The sequence below is a fragment of the Coloeus monedula genome (genome assembly GCF_965178545.1).
Source record: "Coloeus monedula genome assembly, chromosome: 23".
NCBI classification, from domain to species: domain Eukaryota; kingdom Metazoa; phylum Chordata; class Aves; order Passeriformes; family Corvidae; genus Coloeus; species Coloeus monedula.
In genome coordinates this window covers 1478256-1493934 of record NC_138803.1, presented here as the reverse complement: position 1 = coordinate 1493934, position 15679 = coordinate 1478256, and positions in this window count along the sequence as shown.

Genomic DNA, 15679 nt, shown 5'->3' with positions numbered 1-15679 from the left:
AATCCCAGTGGAAGATGTAAGCCCTCATGTGCTCCTTGTGCCGTGTCACACAAAAGGTCAGCAGTTCCAAAATCAAGGCCAGGAGTTGTGCTGTTTGATAATCATCTACAGGAAAAAGTAATGCCTTCAATGAGCAAAAAAGAAAAATAAAAAGCAAGAGATGTCCTGTGCTGCCCACCCAGCTCAGGTGCCAGTGCAGTTCCTGACATGGTTTCAATGGACTTTGCCTTTCCTGGGTTGCTTTAGGAGGGGGAACTTTGGGGAAGAACAAAACACAGAACAAAGCACAGCCTGAAGCCATGTCAGCACTCAGAGGGGCAAGAAGGGGCTGAAAAGTGCTGCCTGCAGCACCCCTGTCCCTGGGGAGCAGCACTTTTCCTCAAGCACATTCCCAGCTGGCCTGGCAGGCTGATCGCTGGCAGCACCCCTGCCAGTCCCTTCCAGGCACTGCAGGCCTCCAAGGGGGGAAACAAGGAAAAATCCTCATTCCCTATTTCCCAGGTACCTTTGGCTGCATTGGCCAGAAGTGGCGCAGTCAGAACAGGAAGGCAGCGGGTGTAGAAAGAGTTGAAAAATCCAATTATTTTGGATACCTAAGGGAGGAAACGGCTTCATTAAATCCTGGCCTCGGCAGAGACCTTCCCAATCAGAGAGCGCAGTACCAGCAGAAAGAGCCTGCAGACAATTCCCGTGGCTCCGACAGCTCTGCCTGTATCTTTCTGGTGGGGCCTGAAGCATTCAGGTGTTCCCTGCACAAAGAGCCATTTCTTTCTTTGGGGGGAATCTGAGAGACATCCAGCCCACCTTGCTCTCCCCAAGAGAATCCCCAGCAGGGATGCCAGTCTATCCTGGCAATCCATCCGTGACTCGCCAGGCTTGACAAAGTGTCCTTCGAGTCCTCTCCAATGCAGCCACCATTGCATCAGGACAAGCTGCCATCCTTTTCCCAGGTACTCCTGTCCATCGCAGGCTGTGAAGCCGGGCACTGGGGGTGCCAGGGCCTCTCCTGGACTCTGCTGCTGCCAGATGTCTCCCCCAGGCAGCGGGAGCTCTGGCCAGGCACTGCTGTGTCCCTGAAGCGCTGCTTGGGGGAATGACTGCGGGCACAGTGCCCCACACACAGGCCTGGCCTCAGCCAAAGGCTCTGGCAACTTCAGCTGCTTTGGAGCTTCTTGCCGTTCAGGCTCAGAGCACACACCACAGCCAAGCGCTGAGCCCAAGCCCAAGCTGTTTGCATGCTGTGCCCACAAGAAGAGCCCTCGAGAAGATCAGGGTTTCCCTTGGCTGAGACAGCCCCGTGTCTTCAGCCCTTTGCATTCCCTTACATCAGCTGTGGCCAGCAGATTCCCGGGATCGAGCAGAGTCTGCAACAGCTCCACGACCTGATCAGCTCCTCCTACTGCAGCAGCAGGATGGCGGAACAGCTGCTTCATGAGCACACGGATGAGGTCGGTACCCTGCAAAACCCAGACAAAGTAAGCCCCCAATAATCCGAGTGCAATGGGTTTCCTGGTTTCTATCAGTCTGGTTGGTTTCTTCCAATAAAAATGAAAAGGAACTGGAAACATGGAGATTGTGTTTGGCTGGTCTGTTTCCCGTTTGCCCTAAGCCTGGTCTATCCAGGCACCCATAAACCACTTTTACTTACGTGGTCCCTCTGCTGGGCCTCTTGCATGAGAAATTCATGGACCAGGAATGGACAGAAGTCGACAAAACAAGACAAGATCGCTGTGGCAGCAGATGCCACTTGCAGATCATCCATTCCCTAAGACAAAAGAGTTTAATTTGGTAGGGTAAATCAGGTTTGCTGTATCCTATCAGGTAAAGCTGCAAAGAAAAGGGAGGGAAAGGTTTTGGGAAGGTTTCATTCCCAAGTTTCTCTGAGAAACAGTCATATGTGTCCAGAGAAACTACAATAAGCCAGCAGCCTCTTTTGCCCACCCTTTGCCTCCTTTAGAAGGGACCCACGGCTCTCTGTGAATCTGCGAGTCCTCACATAGGCAGGAACCGTTCCCATCGTGCCACTTCCTGGCTGGAACAGCTGAGACACTGATCTTCTGTACCTGTTAGCCACAGCTGATTCATTTTGTACCAAAGGACCAATTGCACACATCAGTCTCTGTCTCTTTCCTCTGCTCACTTCTTCTTCTCATTGAAATAGATTGGAAGGCAGACTAAACAGCGCCAGTCCCTGCCTTGTTGTGTGGGTCAGTTAAAGGTGGCTAAGCTTAAGTTTGCCAAGGTCAAGTCTGTGAAGGGCCTTCCTTGGCCTCATGTTGTTTTAAAACTTGGCAAGTGCCTCATTCTGCCTTCATGTTCTCAGGCTTGCGACTCAAAGGCTGATCTTGAACTTCCTGGGAATGCTGGTGTTTGTCCCACACGGGGACACAAGTGGCTCAACCAACCTTCCCCTAAAGCTGCCGAGCCGAGTGGGGCAGCACAAAAGTTTTGCTGGCAGTGCTGTGCCTGGCTCAGTTCCCAGGTTGTTCCTGCAGCAGAGAAAGCCCCTGGAATCTGGTGTTTGGGAGGAACGGCAGCACTGATGCTGGATTGCAATGGTCAGGTGGCAACTGCTGCCCCAGCCAAAGGAGGGACAAAAGTCTGTTTTCCCACTGCTGCTCAGGACAGAGGAATCTGCTGCCAGCAGGAGGACAGGATCTTTTGGGGAGGAACCAGCCAACAGCTCCAGAGGAGCCAAAAAGACTTTTCTGGCCCCGCTCCAAGCAGAGCCACAACAGCCCCAGGGAAACAACGCCAATGCCGCTGTCCCGTGGCAGCGAGTCTCCTTCCATCTGGACCCTGCCTTGTCCCAAGGACTGCACTGAGCACAGACTTGGCCCTGGTGCAGCGCCACAAGAAGCAGGACAAGCCAGGGAGGCGCTTCCCAGAGCTGGGGGAGCTTTGGGATTGTGGCCGCTCCAATCCACTTCCACTGTCAGTGAAACACAGAATTTTAAGAGAAATTTTAAAGATTTAGTTAGAAAGTTAGCTTTGCTGAATTTAGTTAAAATAGAAGTTAGTTTAGGCTTGGCTAGAATTAATTGAAGGTTAATAGTTAAGAAGAGCTGGGCCTGAAATGAGTTTTTAAGATGCGAGTACCTGATTACTGAGTAATTGATTGTGACTTCTGTGTTTGCTTAGCTGTGCTTAGAATGGGAAACAGAAACATTGGTAAAGTCGGTTAAAGGAATAAGGACAATTACCAGTTTCCTCCCTCTGTGAGAACCAATCCAAAAGTCACCCAAGAGGAAATTTGGAGGTCACCAAAGTGATTAGGATTGTTCAAGTTCAGAAAGGCGAAAAGGTCAAAATGAGGAAGACGAGTTTTACTTTATCTATCTGGGACCATTCCCCAAATAAAAGACCACCGACCCAATTCAGAGAACACACTACACATGCTTAATGACATTTAAGTTCATTTCCACACGAAGCGGAGAATGGGAGGTGTAAATGTTATAAATATGTATTTATATTTTAGATATTCACAATTTTTGAAGATAAATGAGCGTGTGCTTGCTTGTATCCTTTCACTGCGTATTAGGGAACTGTCCCATGCAGCTGCCCGGCGCTGGAAATAAACATACACTTTCTAACTCTAAGCTGTTAGAGAGACTTTGTCTCTCTTATTTGAATATTGATGCTAGATCCTTATCCATATTTTGGGAAATCATCAGCAGAGCCAGGGTGTGCGAGCCAAGGGACACACAAGGGCTCAGCAGGTCCAGCAAGGGCTCCAGTGGCTCTGGCCTTTCCTGCTTTGAGGAAAAGCAGCTGGAAGTTTTCACTTACCAGTAGAATTTCAAGAGCAGGAAGAATTCCCAGCTTGGCCAAGCTTTGTAAAAATGCCTCTCTGTTCTGGTGGAACATGACAGAAAAGGCACAGAAGTCCTTCACAAAGGTCACCTGTTGCATAGGAAAAAGAATTTCAGGTGTCTTGGAGTCAGACAACTCTCTGAAAGGAGGAAAGGGTTGCAATTTCTAGCAGAGGGGGAGCCCAGGGTTGGTGTGACCTTCCTAGGGAATGGTCTTCTTCTCGTGGTGTCTCCTCCAAGCTTTGCCAACATCAACCAAGCAAAGCCACGGAACGGAAACACAGAGAAAGAAGAAATTCCTCAGCTGGCCTTGAACCTCAGAAAGAAAGACGGTGATACAGAAATAAAGTTCTCTGGGATGCTGGAGCATTCTGGGAAGAAAGCAGAGCTTGAAGCTGAGGGTGTCAGCTCTGTGCTGGTCCTTTCTCCACAAGGAAATCCTGATTCACATCAAAGACATCAGAGCTTACATTGCCAGAAATATTTCTCGGAGTGAGGACTTAAATGAAGACTGAGCTGCACTGGCAAGGATTGCTGGGTTCCAGAAAGACCTCAAGGACTACAGAAGGCCTCGAGAACAGTTTCCCTTTTCCTCCTTCACCCCTCTCCTTTCAAGCCTTGGAGGAAGCCCCACGAGCACTGACTCACCAGTTCCCATCGCTGGTGGGCACCTGTAGCTCCAGCTGTTAATTGGGCCAGAACTTCCAACCAGAATTTCTGGTCTTTCTGCAGAACACACAAAAGGAACACAACTGACAGGGGCCTCTGGAAAGGCAGAACTTCCATCTTGAGAGGATCCTCCCCTGCCACAAGCCCAAGTCTCCACCCCTCCGTTCATTGCAGCCCAAGAAAGGCCAACGCCAGAGCGCACAGATCCCACAGGATCCCTCCTTCCCAGGGCACTGTGTCAGCTGTGCCTGTGTGCAGCAGAAGCAGGGCCAGGAGCCCAGAGCCCCAGGGGAAGCTGAGCTCAGGGGAGGCTCCCGAAAAGTGCAACTCCCAAGAGCCAGCCGAGACACAGCTTGTCCCGTGCGGCACCTGCCCCTCTCCCCCTGCCCTGACAACATCCCACAGCGATCCCTTTCCCTCCTGTGCAGCTGCAGCCCTGCAAAGCATCTTTCCAGGCCCCCCAGGCACGGGGGAGCAGATGAACAGGTTCCCAGCTGGCTGCAGCCACGGCCTGGTTGCCCTTCCTCGCACTCAAAGCAGCTCCCCCCTTGCAGACGCTCTGCTTTGCGCTTCTGCCCCAGCCTTGGCTTGGCACAGTCACAGCCTCTGCTCCCATGAGAGACTTCAGGACCTCCAGGACAAGAGCTCCCTTCTGGCCAAGCATTTCAGTTCCCCCATTGCTCAAGCCTCCAGAGGGACAAGAAAACCAGCCTGAACATCATCATCACCATCATCATCATCATCATCTCTCAAGGCTCTGGATGCTTTCTGCCCTCTCTGTCCCTGCATTTCCTGGCACTCCTTCCCATGGGAAGCAGAGTTGGCAGTGTTCTCCCCGAGCCTGCTCTTTGGCATCTCAGGGCCAGAATGAGTTCCACAGGCATCGCACCAGGCCCTGAGAGGGAATCCCAAAAGCTGCTTGTTCCCCTGATCCCCCCACAAACCATCTCCAAAGCAGTCTGTTGCTTGGGCATCAAAGAGCAGAGCTTGAAACTCTTGACAGCCCATGCAGGAAATGGTTACATCCTTCCCCGAGCTGTTCCCTTTCTAAAGGACAGAATCCAAGGGAGGAGAAAGAAGGGGGATCATTCCCACGCTGTGCACATGAAAGCGCCCCTGGCGAACAGCGACCCCTTGGCAACTGCAGCTGCAGGCCCCAAGCCATCGAGAGCAGGCCAGAAGCCCCTTACCTCCAACACCCGGAAGATCTCCTCCCTGCGGCTGGCTGAGGAGACAGCAGAGGTGAGCAGCTCAGCAACCTCTGCCAGTCTGTGGGCCTTGCCGGGAGGAAGGTTGTTCCCAGGGCCAGTAGCAGCCATGTCTTCCTGCTGTTCCTCTGGTGGCTGCAGAAGATGCAGGGTGGCTTCCAATGCAGCCTGCCAAAAGGGAGCAAGAGGGAAGCGACAGGGAAGCACGAGGGAAGGCCACGCTGCGCTTGCCTCCTGTCGTCTCTGCGCCTGGAGCTGCCTCAGCTTCCCCTGGCTCTGGCCTTTGTGATGTCACCTGCAGCACGAGGCTTCCATTGCTCTGCTCCTTGACGACCTGGCCTCAGGCTGCCAACGGCCCTACACTCTGCAGTGTCCCCCATTACCAACTGGTGGGACTTGAGGAGACAACTTGTACAACTGAGGGGACACATGCCAGCAGCCCCCCAGCAGCCACCAGGAGAGGACCACCTGAAGGCTGCACAGGGACTTTTCCCAGGGCCTTCAGGGATGGGACAGAACAGGGGGAATTGCCTGAAGCTGAGGGAGGACAGGTTTCAATGAGGTCTTGGGAAGAAATTCTTGCCTTGAAGTGTGGCTGGGCACTGGGCCAGGTTGCCCAGAGAGGTGGTGGACTCACCAGGCCTGGGGGTGTGCAATGGGCTGACCCTGGTCACACACCAGAGTTGCTCTGTCCCTGCCCTCTGCACCTGGACGGGGCAGAGGAAATAGAACCAAGGGTCCCTGGGTTGAGATAAGGCCAGGGAGAGATCCCTCCCCCATCACCATCATGGGCAAAACTGCCTCAAATTGGGAATATCGACTGAATTGATTACTCCCACCATCAGGGCAGCATCATGAGGAATCAAACAAATCTCAGTCACTTTTGCCCCTTCCCAAACTCTCCTTCTCCCCCGCAGAAGCGCTGGGAGACGGGAATGAGGGTTCTGGTCAGTTCATCCCTCATTGTCGCTGCTGCTGCTGCTCGGGGAGAGGAGTCGGAGTCCTTGCCCTGCTCCAGCGTGGGGTCCCTGCCACGGGAGACAGTTCTCCAGGAACTTCTCCAACGGGAGTCCATCCCACGGGAAACAGCTCTCCACAACCTGCTGCCTTCAGGCCCCTCCTGCTCCAGCCTGGGTCCCCCACGGGCTCCCAAGGCCTTGCAGCAAACCTGCTCCAGCGTGCAGGGCTCCTCCTGCACGGCTCTGCGGGTCCCTGCCAGGACCCTGCTCCAGCAGGGGCTTCCCAGGGGCTCACAGCCTCTCTCGGGCATCCCCCTGCTCCAGCGTGCGGGGCTCCTGCAGGGGCTGCAGGGGGATCTCTGCCCCCCGTGCCCTCCATGGGCTGCAGGGGCACAGCTGCCTCTGCATGGGCTGCACCACGGGCAGCGGGGCAAGCTGCACCTGGCACAGCTTGTCCTAAACTTCTGCACAGCCCCTTTCTCTGGGAAACTCTGTGCTAAATCCCAGCAGTCAGGGATTCACAAGGCGGGGCTTGGGGTGCCCTTAGCCCTAACTAAGCCCCCTGCCCACAGGCTGGTACTGCCCGTGCACCAGCACCCCCGAGTCCTTCCCCTCAGGGAATGCCACCGGCTTTGGATGAGGTCTGACCAGTATTTTTGATGCCTTGATTGGTTTTGGTCACTGCTTTGGGCACCTCTGGCCCCAGCTCACTGTCCCAGGACACTCTTTGGCTGGACCTTCTGGTGTGAGCATTCCCACGTGCCCCCGTGGCAGAGCCCGGCCCATTTCAGCCGCACCGTGCGTGCAGAACTCGCTGAGTGCTTTGGGAAATGAGCCTGGAGGGGGTGGAACTGCCAGGTGGAATTGGGCCTGCCTGGGGAAGCTGGAGCCGTGCAGAGCAGAGGGTGCCAGCCCTTCCCACTGCCACATCCCGCCGTGGCACAACTCGAGCTGGTGCTGGGAGCCACGGCACTGCCCGGCCGGGACGCAGGGAATTGCACAATCACAGAGCCCTTGTGGCTGGAAAAGCTCTCTGAGAGTGTCGAGTCCAACCATTCCTCCAGCGCTGCCACGTTCAGCACTAACCCATGTCCCTGAGTGCCAGGGCCTCACCACCCCTATTGTACAACAATTCTTGCTTATGTCTCATAAGCTCCATTTTGTCTGTGGAAAAGCTGCAGTAAGGTTTCCCTGGAGCCTCCTCTTCTCCAGGTGAACACCCCCAGCTCTCCCAGCCTGGCTCCAGAGCAGAGGGGGTCCCGCCCTCGGAGCAGCTCCGTGGCCTCCCCTGGACTCGCTGCAGCAGCTCCAGGTCCTTCCCGTGCTGGAACCCAGGGCTGGAGGCAGCTCTGCAGGTGGGGGCTCAGCTGAGGGGGCACAGGGGCAGAATCCCCCCCTGCCCTGCTGCCCACGCTGGGGGCTCAGCCCAGCACACGGGGGGGTTCTGGGCTGCCAGAGCACGTGGCCGGGGCACGCTGAGCTTCTCAGCCACCAGCACCCCCACGTCCTTCTCGCCAGGGCTGCTCTCAGTTCATTCTCCGATCTGCCCCGGAGGCTCCTTCTCCCGGAGGTGGGATGGGGGTCCCGGGCAGCGTCAGGAGGTGCCGGGCGCTGTCGGGGCCGGCCCGGCCGTGCCGTCCTCCCCAGCCCCGTGACATCAGTCCGGCCGCCGAGCGCCGCCGCCCCGCGACCCGCCCTGCCCCGCCAGCGACAAAAGCGCCGAGCGGCCGCCGGCCCCGGCGCGGCTCCCGACAGCGGCACCGTCCCCGGACAAATCCCCGGCCCGGCCGCAGGTCGGTGCGCAGCGTTGGTGGCTGCTGGGTCCCGCCAGGTGCAGCGGAGCCGCCTCCCCGCCCGTGCCCGACGCTGCCGCTCTCCCAGCCCGGCACTGCCAATATACTGTGCATACCATGCCTGCTCGCTCTTTCATTGAACCTTTTCATTGATTGGTTCCAACAGTTCATAAGTTCATCAATATTCTTATCCTAAAACAATCACCGGTCATCTCTGCTGAGGTCTACTGATTCCTGGAATCCTTAACATTCAAATCAAGAGGGGAAGTGTAGTGGGTTTGCAAGCAGCACAGCTGGTGAGCAGGACGGGCTGCAGTTTCTTGACCCAAACAGAAGGGTCCAGTAACTTCTGGGTGATGTTTCTACAGCAGCACATTCCAAGCAAAGCGCTCCTGATATTTCTACACCTCAGACATCACAATTTGCTACTTACAATCATAGCTGAGCCCTTCATACAATAGAATGGATTCTTTGATGAAAATATTGATAACAGTGCCGGAGCAGCGGCGCACAGGGTGGGATGTGGCAGCCAAAGCTCCTGCACCAGATCGGGGGAGCTTTGCTGACCCAGCCGCGAGCGTGCCTTGATCCACGCGTGGGCACTTCCCACCCACATGCCAGACTTCCAGTCACTGAACCTGCGCTCAGCGTTCCTGTCCCCTTTGGAAAATGTCAGGGTTTGGTCTTGGCCTGGGCTGTGAGTGGAGTCCTTGTGGGCTGTGCCCTCCCCAGAACTCGGGGTCTGCTGTCCCTTCCCTTGGCAGGCTCAGTAAAGCTCATTTCCAGGGAGCCTGAGGCAGCTCAGCTGTGGGCTCAGCTCACTTCCCGGAGGAGATTTGGGCTGCCGTGCACCAGGCTGGGCACATGCTCGAGCACAGCTCCAGGTGCTGCTTTGCAAGCCTCAGAGCCCCAGCCCGTGGCAGGGGATTCAGGAGCACTGGGCAAAAGCCGTGGCTGCTGCCAAGTCCTTGGATCAAATCTTCTGTCTCTCCCTGCGTGAGAAGGGGCTGGTGCTAAAACAGTGTGAGGGGTGAGGCTGGCTTTGGGCGCTGCTCCTCCTGGCTCTAGAGCTTGGGGAAGGGTGAGAGAAGAAGGCCTCCAAATGTAATAAATGAATTGGTTTCAGGGTGTTGGTTATTGCTGTTTGGGTGGGATGTAGAAGAGGGGAGTTGAGGGTGGAAGAGATGGACATGTTACTTGAAGGGAAGTTGCGAGACTGTACGGGTGCAATGCTGGAATGTAACCACTGGATGGAGATATAACAAGGACCCAATGGGTTTAATAGAAGGAACTTTCTAGTCCATTGCTTCGTAGGGTACAAGGGATGAGGATGATGCCCTGGATCGTGATTGAAGAACGAGCCAACCAATGAAGTGGACTTATTTGAAAATGATTGGTGAGGAATGCACGGAGGTACAGACCAACCAGGGAACAGGAAAGGGACCAGTCAGCATGAGGATTAAGAAATGCACCAGTCTGGTGGCACCAGAGACTTTAAAAGCTACCTGCACCCAGGGGAGGGGTCCTCCTGTGGAACTTGGGGTCCAAGGGAGCACCCAGTGGGTCTCATTGTCTTGTTGGAGTATTGTTTTATTCTGGCTTGTTGCGCGGAGCCTGGGCTTATCCTGGGTTCCTGCTCTCAGCAGTTAATAAATAAACGAGTTGACTTTTCCTTTCAAAAGTCTCAGCCTCGTTTACAACAATTCTGGGGACTCGTCCGGGATAAGCCATGCCGCCTGGGCGGTCCCGAGGCAGGACGAGTCCAGGGAAGACGCATCTGGCAGATTTTTGCCACCCAGAGTTTGGATTTCTTCAAGACCGTTGACGGCAGCTGGCTTTCCCGTGTAACGGCTGAGAGCACGACAACCCAGAAGGGGGAGAGAGCCCTCCGAGAGGGAGCGGAGCTCGCAGATACGCAGGTCAGTATTGCGAGTGGGGTGAGGCATAAGGGGGCGCGAGTGTGTGTGTTAGGGCGGCCGGTTGGAGCGGGGGCTGCGTGGAGCGGGCTCCCGGAGCGAGTGTGGACCTCCAAGAAAAAGGAGGGAAGCGAGTGTGGACGAGAGAGTGTGGTACCCTTAGGGACGCCAGGGAGGGGGAGATGGGGGAGTGCTTCCTTTTCGCTGCCCTTACCCGCGTAGGCTCCCGTTCCTCCGTGGTTGGAGGCTCTGAGGGGTGGCTTGGCGCTGGGCGTGAGGGCTGCTGGACTCTTGCGTGGGACGCCGGCGCATGTGGTGAGATCCCAACGAGGGGGGGAACACAGCAGCCTCACTGGCCATGGCTGCCTGGAGGGCAGTTCCTCAGGGCACATCACGGGGAGATCTGGCACCCGGGGAACTAGGACCCTTGAGGTTGGCGGTTGGTAACTTCTGCCCAGAGACCATCAGGTCCGTGTGGCCGCTGGACAGGGGATTGCCCCTTCTCTGGCAGGGGAAGGGGAGGGTACCCAACCCAAGGGGGATTAGGACCCCGAGTGAGGGATCCCAAGTGTGGACTCACATGGAGGGGGAAGTTTCTCACGGTGCCTCAAGCTGGGAATCCTGTGTGCGGGGGATTCGTTGAGGGAGTGAGAAAAATTCCTCGCAACGCGGTGACAAGGAGAGGCCACCGGTTGTGAGAAGCTCCCTCACTCAATAGGAGTGAGAGGGGGTGTTAGAACCTGCCAAGATAGGGATAAGTTTTATTTTTGTTTTATATGTATGTCTAAGTGATTTTATCTTTTAGTTTGGAATCCAAGACTACTTGGGTGTATTCTGTTAGTAGTATTTGTTATATCTAAATACCTTTTTATAACTTCCTATCAGTGATATATATATATATATATATATATATATAATTTTTTTGGGGGGGTGGAGATTGATTTGGTCGCGTGATTGCAGGAGGCTTGATAGGCAAGGTCCTGAGGTGAGGTTCATCCAATAGCCCTCAGGCCGTCTATTAAGGAGAGAGTGTATGAATGTAAAATATTTAGTTTGTGTAGGTGCTTTTATTTGTTTTGGAGTGTATTATACGTGGATAGGTTTGTGTATTTGTGTAAGAGTGAGCTTGCCAGTATGGTGTTGGGATTTTATGTATTTCTTCAAATACAAGAAGATTTTAAATCGCAGAGTTGTTGAGGTGGTTGTTGGTAACTTCACTGGAGCGGTCAGGGCTTGGTGAAAGGCTGTGAAAGGTGTCTTAATTCTAGAGAAAGTTCTCACGACAGCTAACGAGGGCCATCTTAAAATTTGTGGAACACCCCAGCTCGAGGAAAGGGGTGGTGTTGGAAGTTACGGAAGGAGAGGGGCTGGAAAACTTTAGGGTCCACCCAGTTTCTAGTAACCTTTGAGGCTTGTTTATATTTTCACGGTATTTTCCCACGGACCGCCATTTTTTTTAGTTCCCACAATCTCTTGGAGGTTCCCACACATAGTTTTTATTCTTTTTCTCTCCCACATTATTGAGATACTTTGGGTTATCATTCTAGACCAGCAGTCTTATTAGGTTTCCATATTAAGGAATTAATTTAAATATAAGACTTGAATTACTTTGGTAATCCATTAAATATTTAAATTATAATCCAATTATTATATTAAGGAATTAATTTAAATATAAGACTTGAATTATTTTGGTAATTCATTAAATATTTAAATTATAATCCAGTTATTATTGAATCATGGGTCAGTGTGCAGGGAAGAATTCCCGGAAGTCAAAGAAGGAAAAGAACAAGATAAAAGGCATTCCTCCCAACAGTCCCTTGGGGGAAATACTGGACCATTGGGACACTGATGATAATTTAAAGAAATTAGATTAAATAAAAATGATATAGTGTTGAGATTTGGTCAAAGGAGAGGATTCAAGAAGGACCCGTTTATTGGCCCTGGTATGGATCTAAAGAAAAATGGTTGTGTGTAGCTTTAAATAAAGATATTAATCTAAAGGAGTCCCAAGATGAGGAGGAGGTTCAATATGCAGCTTGCTGGTTAGAAAATGAGATTTGGGACAAAAAGATAAGAGTGTACAAAATGGAAAAAGAGGTGAAAAGAGAAGAAAAAGAGGAAAACCCTAAAAGGGAATGGGATCCCTTAGATCACCTCCCACCTCCCTCTCCACCAACACCACCTATAGTTCACCCTCCTACCCCTCTGGTACCCCCTTCTAGTCAACCAATACCACTGCCCGCACCTCCGCTTGCACCTCAGCCTCCTCCCATATATACTAATCCAGAACCCAAAACCCCAATTGTCCGCCCGACACCGTTCCCCGCTCCTTTTGTAGTCCAGCCTTATTCTCCAGATCCCTCTTTAATATCTCAGAGCCTCCCTCTGTCTCTTATTACACCTCCTACATTTCAGTCTGTTCCCTTTAGTTTCTCTTTGATGTCTCAGTCACCTGCTGAGGAACCGGTTCCTAATAAAGGAACTGAACAGGGAGGGGATGGACTCCAAGGTTCTCGGGGAGTTGATGGACGTTGTTGTAGGAATGCAGAAATAGAAAAACAGGAAAAATCAGAAGGGAGCTCAAGTCAGCGCAATTATAACACTCGGTCTCAAGCAAAAAGGTGTCAGTCCAAGAAAGAAGTAGTAGAGAAGTTGTTGCCACTGAGAGAGTTACCCATGGGGGGTGCTAGGGGAGGAATTGGGTTTGTAAATGCACCATTAACAGCTTCTGAGATCAGGAACTTTAAAAAAGAAATAAAGAGTTTATTAGAAGACCCTATAGGGATATCAAATCAGTTGGACCAATTTCTAGGACCTAGTGTGCGTACATGGGAGGAATTGAACTCTATTTTGGGTATCCTTTTCTCCCCGGAAGAGATCCAATTAATACGTGCAGCAAGGATGAGAATCTGGGAAAGGGAAAACAGGATTGATCCCCGAGGGGAGGAAAAGATGCCAAATAATCAACCAGATTGGGATCCTAATGAGGAGCTGGGGAGAAGAAATATGAGAGACTAAGGGGAGTAAGGGGAATACGAGAAGCAGTTCCTGGGACAAGTAATGCAAGGCTAGCTTTTGATAGCCAACAGGAGAAGGATGAGACACCTAGTGCATGGTTGGAAGAGTTAAAAAGAAACTTCCAGTTGTATTCGAGTGCTGATCCAGAAAGTCCAGAGGGACAAATATTGGTAAAGATACAGTTTGTAACCAGGGCATGGGCTGATAATCAGAGGAAATTAGAGAAGATGGATGATTGGCAGGAGAGGGGCCTTAATGAACTGTTGAGGGCGGCACAAAAGGTGTATTTAAGGAGAGAGGAAGAAAAGACTAAGACAAAAGCAAAGATTATGGTGGCCATAGCAAAAGAGAGTGTAGGAGCTGGGAGGGAAGAGTCAAAAGGAGAAGCAGAGGAAAAAGGGGGGCCAAACAAGTGGAGAAAACCACCCTGGGTTGAGATAGTTTGTTACTATTGCAAAGAAAAGGGTCACACACAAAGATTCTGCAAAAAACGGCAAATGGATGAGGCAATTGCAAAAGAACAGGACACGCTAGAGAGGATTTTTAAAGGAGATGATTAAGGGTGTCAGGGGCTCTACGCTCTGGGGAAGGAGATTGGACATCAGACAGAGCCCCTGGTAAATTCAGAAGTTGGTCCCTGGAGCAAAGAATATGAGTTTTTAGTTGACACTGGAGCAGATAGGTCATATGTTTCAAAGCTTGCAGTGGGGTGTAAATTGAGTAATCAAAAATGTAAAGTAAAAGGTGCTAAAAATGACCCATTTGATGTATTTATTATAGAACAAGTACAAGTAAAAAAAGGAAATTCTAGAGAGGGATGTGTAAACTTATTGTACATACCTAAGTTAGGGTGCAATCTCTTGGGTAGAGACTTACAGGTACAATTAAGGATAGGTGTGGTGCCAGAAGAAGGGCGCATGGTAGCGAGGATAATGATACTAAGGCAAGAAGATGAAGAGGCGATAGACCCGAGAGTATGGGCAGAAGGAGGGGGTCATGGACTGTTGGATATTTCCCCCATAGAGATTAGAATGAAACCAAATATACCACCAATAAGAGTAAAACAATACCCAATTTCAGCCGAGGGAAAACAGGGACTGACTCCGGTGATTAAAGACTCGATCAAAGATGGAATTCTGGAACCATGCATGTCTCCGAATAATACCCCAATATTACCAGTAAAAAACCAGGATGGTACGTACAGATTGGTACAAGATTTAAGGGAAGTGAATAAACAAACTATTGCACGATATCCAGTAGTAACTAACCCATACACTTTGTTAAGTAAGGTACCAGCCAGACATGCGTGGTTCAGTGTCATTGATTTGAAAGATGCATTTTGGGCTTGCCCACTGGGAAGGGAAAGTCGAGGGTGGTTTGCCTTTGAATGGCAAGATGAAGATACAGGAAGGAAACAGCAATTGCAGTGGACTAGACTACCTCAAGGGTTTACTGAGTCCCCAAATCTGTTTGGTCAGGCTTTGGAGGGAATATTGCGCCAGTTCATACCCATCGGAGAAGTACAGATTTTGCAGTATGTTGATGATTTGTTAGTTTCAGGGGAACTGAAAGAAGTCGTCCAGGGGACAACAATTAAGTTATTAAACTTCCTAGGGGGAAAAGGGCTAAAGGTTTCAAAAAGGAAATTGCAGTTCGTAGAGCCTGCAGTAAAATATTTGGGCCATTTAATTGGAAAAGGTTATAAGAAGTTGGACTCAGGTCATATACAAGGGATATTATCGTTGCCAGCTCCAAAGACTAAGAGAGATGTAAGGAAGTTATTGGGACTAATTGGTTATTGTAAATTATGGATTGATAGACACACAGAATTGGTAAAATTTTTGTATGAGAAATTAGTAGGAGATGAGCCTATAAATTGGAACGAGAGTGATGAAGAGAAACTAAAAATGTTAAAAGAAAAGTTGATGACTGCTCCAGTGTTAAGCTTGCCTGAATTGAGAAAGTTGTTTGAGTTATTTGTAAATGTAGAAGAAGGAGTGGCTTATGGAGTTTTGGTACAAGAATGGTGCGGAGTTAGGAAACCGATTGCATATATATCCAAGTTGTTAGATCCAGTTGTCAGAGGGTGGCCAACATATCTCCAAGCAGTAGCGGCTACTGTAACTCTAGTTGAAGAAGGCTATAAGCTAACGTTTGGGAATAAAATTAAAACATAGACCTCACATGATTTAAAAGCCATATTAAGCAAGAGAGCCAGTCAATGGATATCAGACAGCCGACTTCTAAAGTATGAATTAATTTTAAATAACATTGAAAACCTGGAATTGGCTACCACAAGAGTTC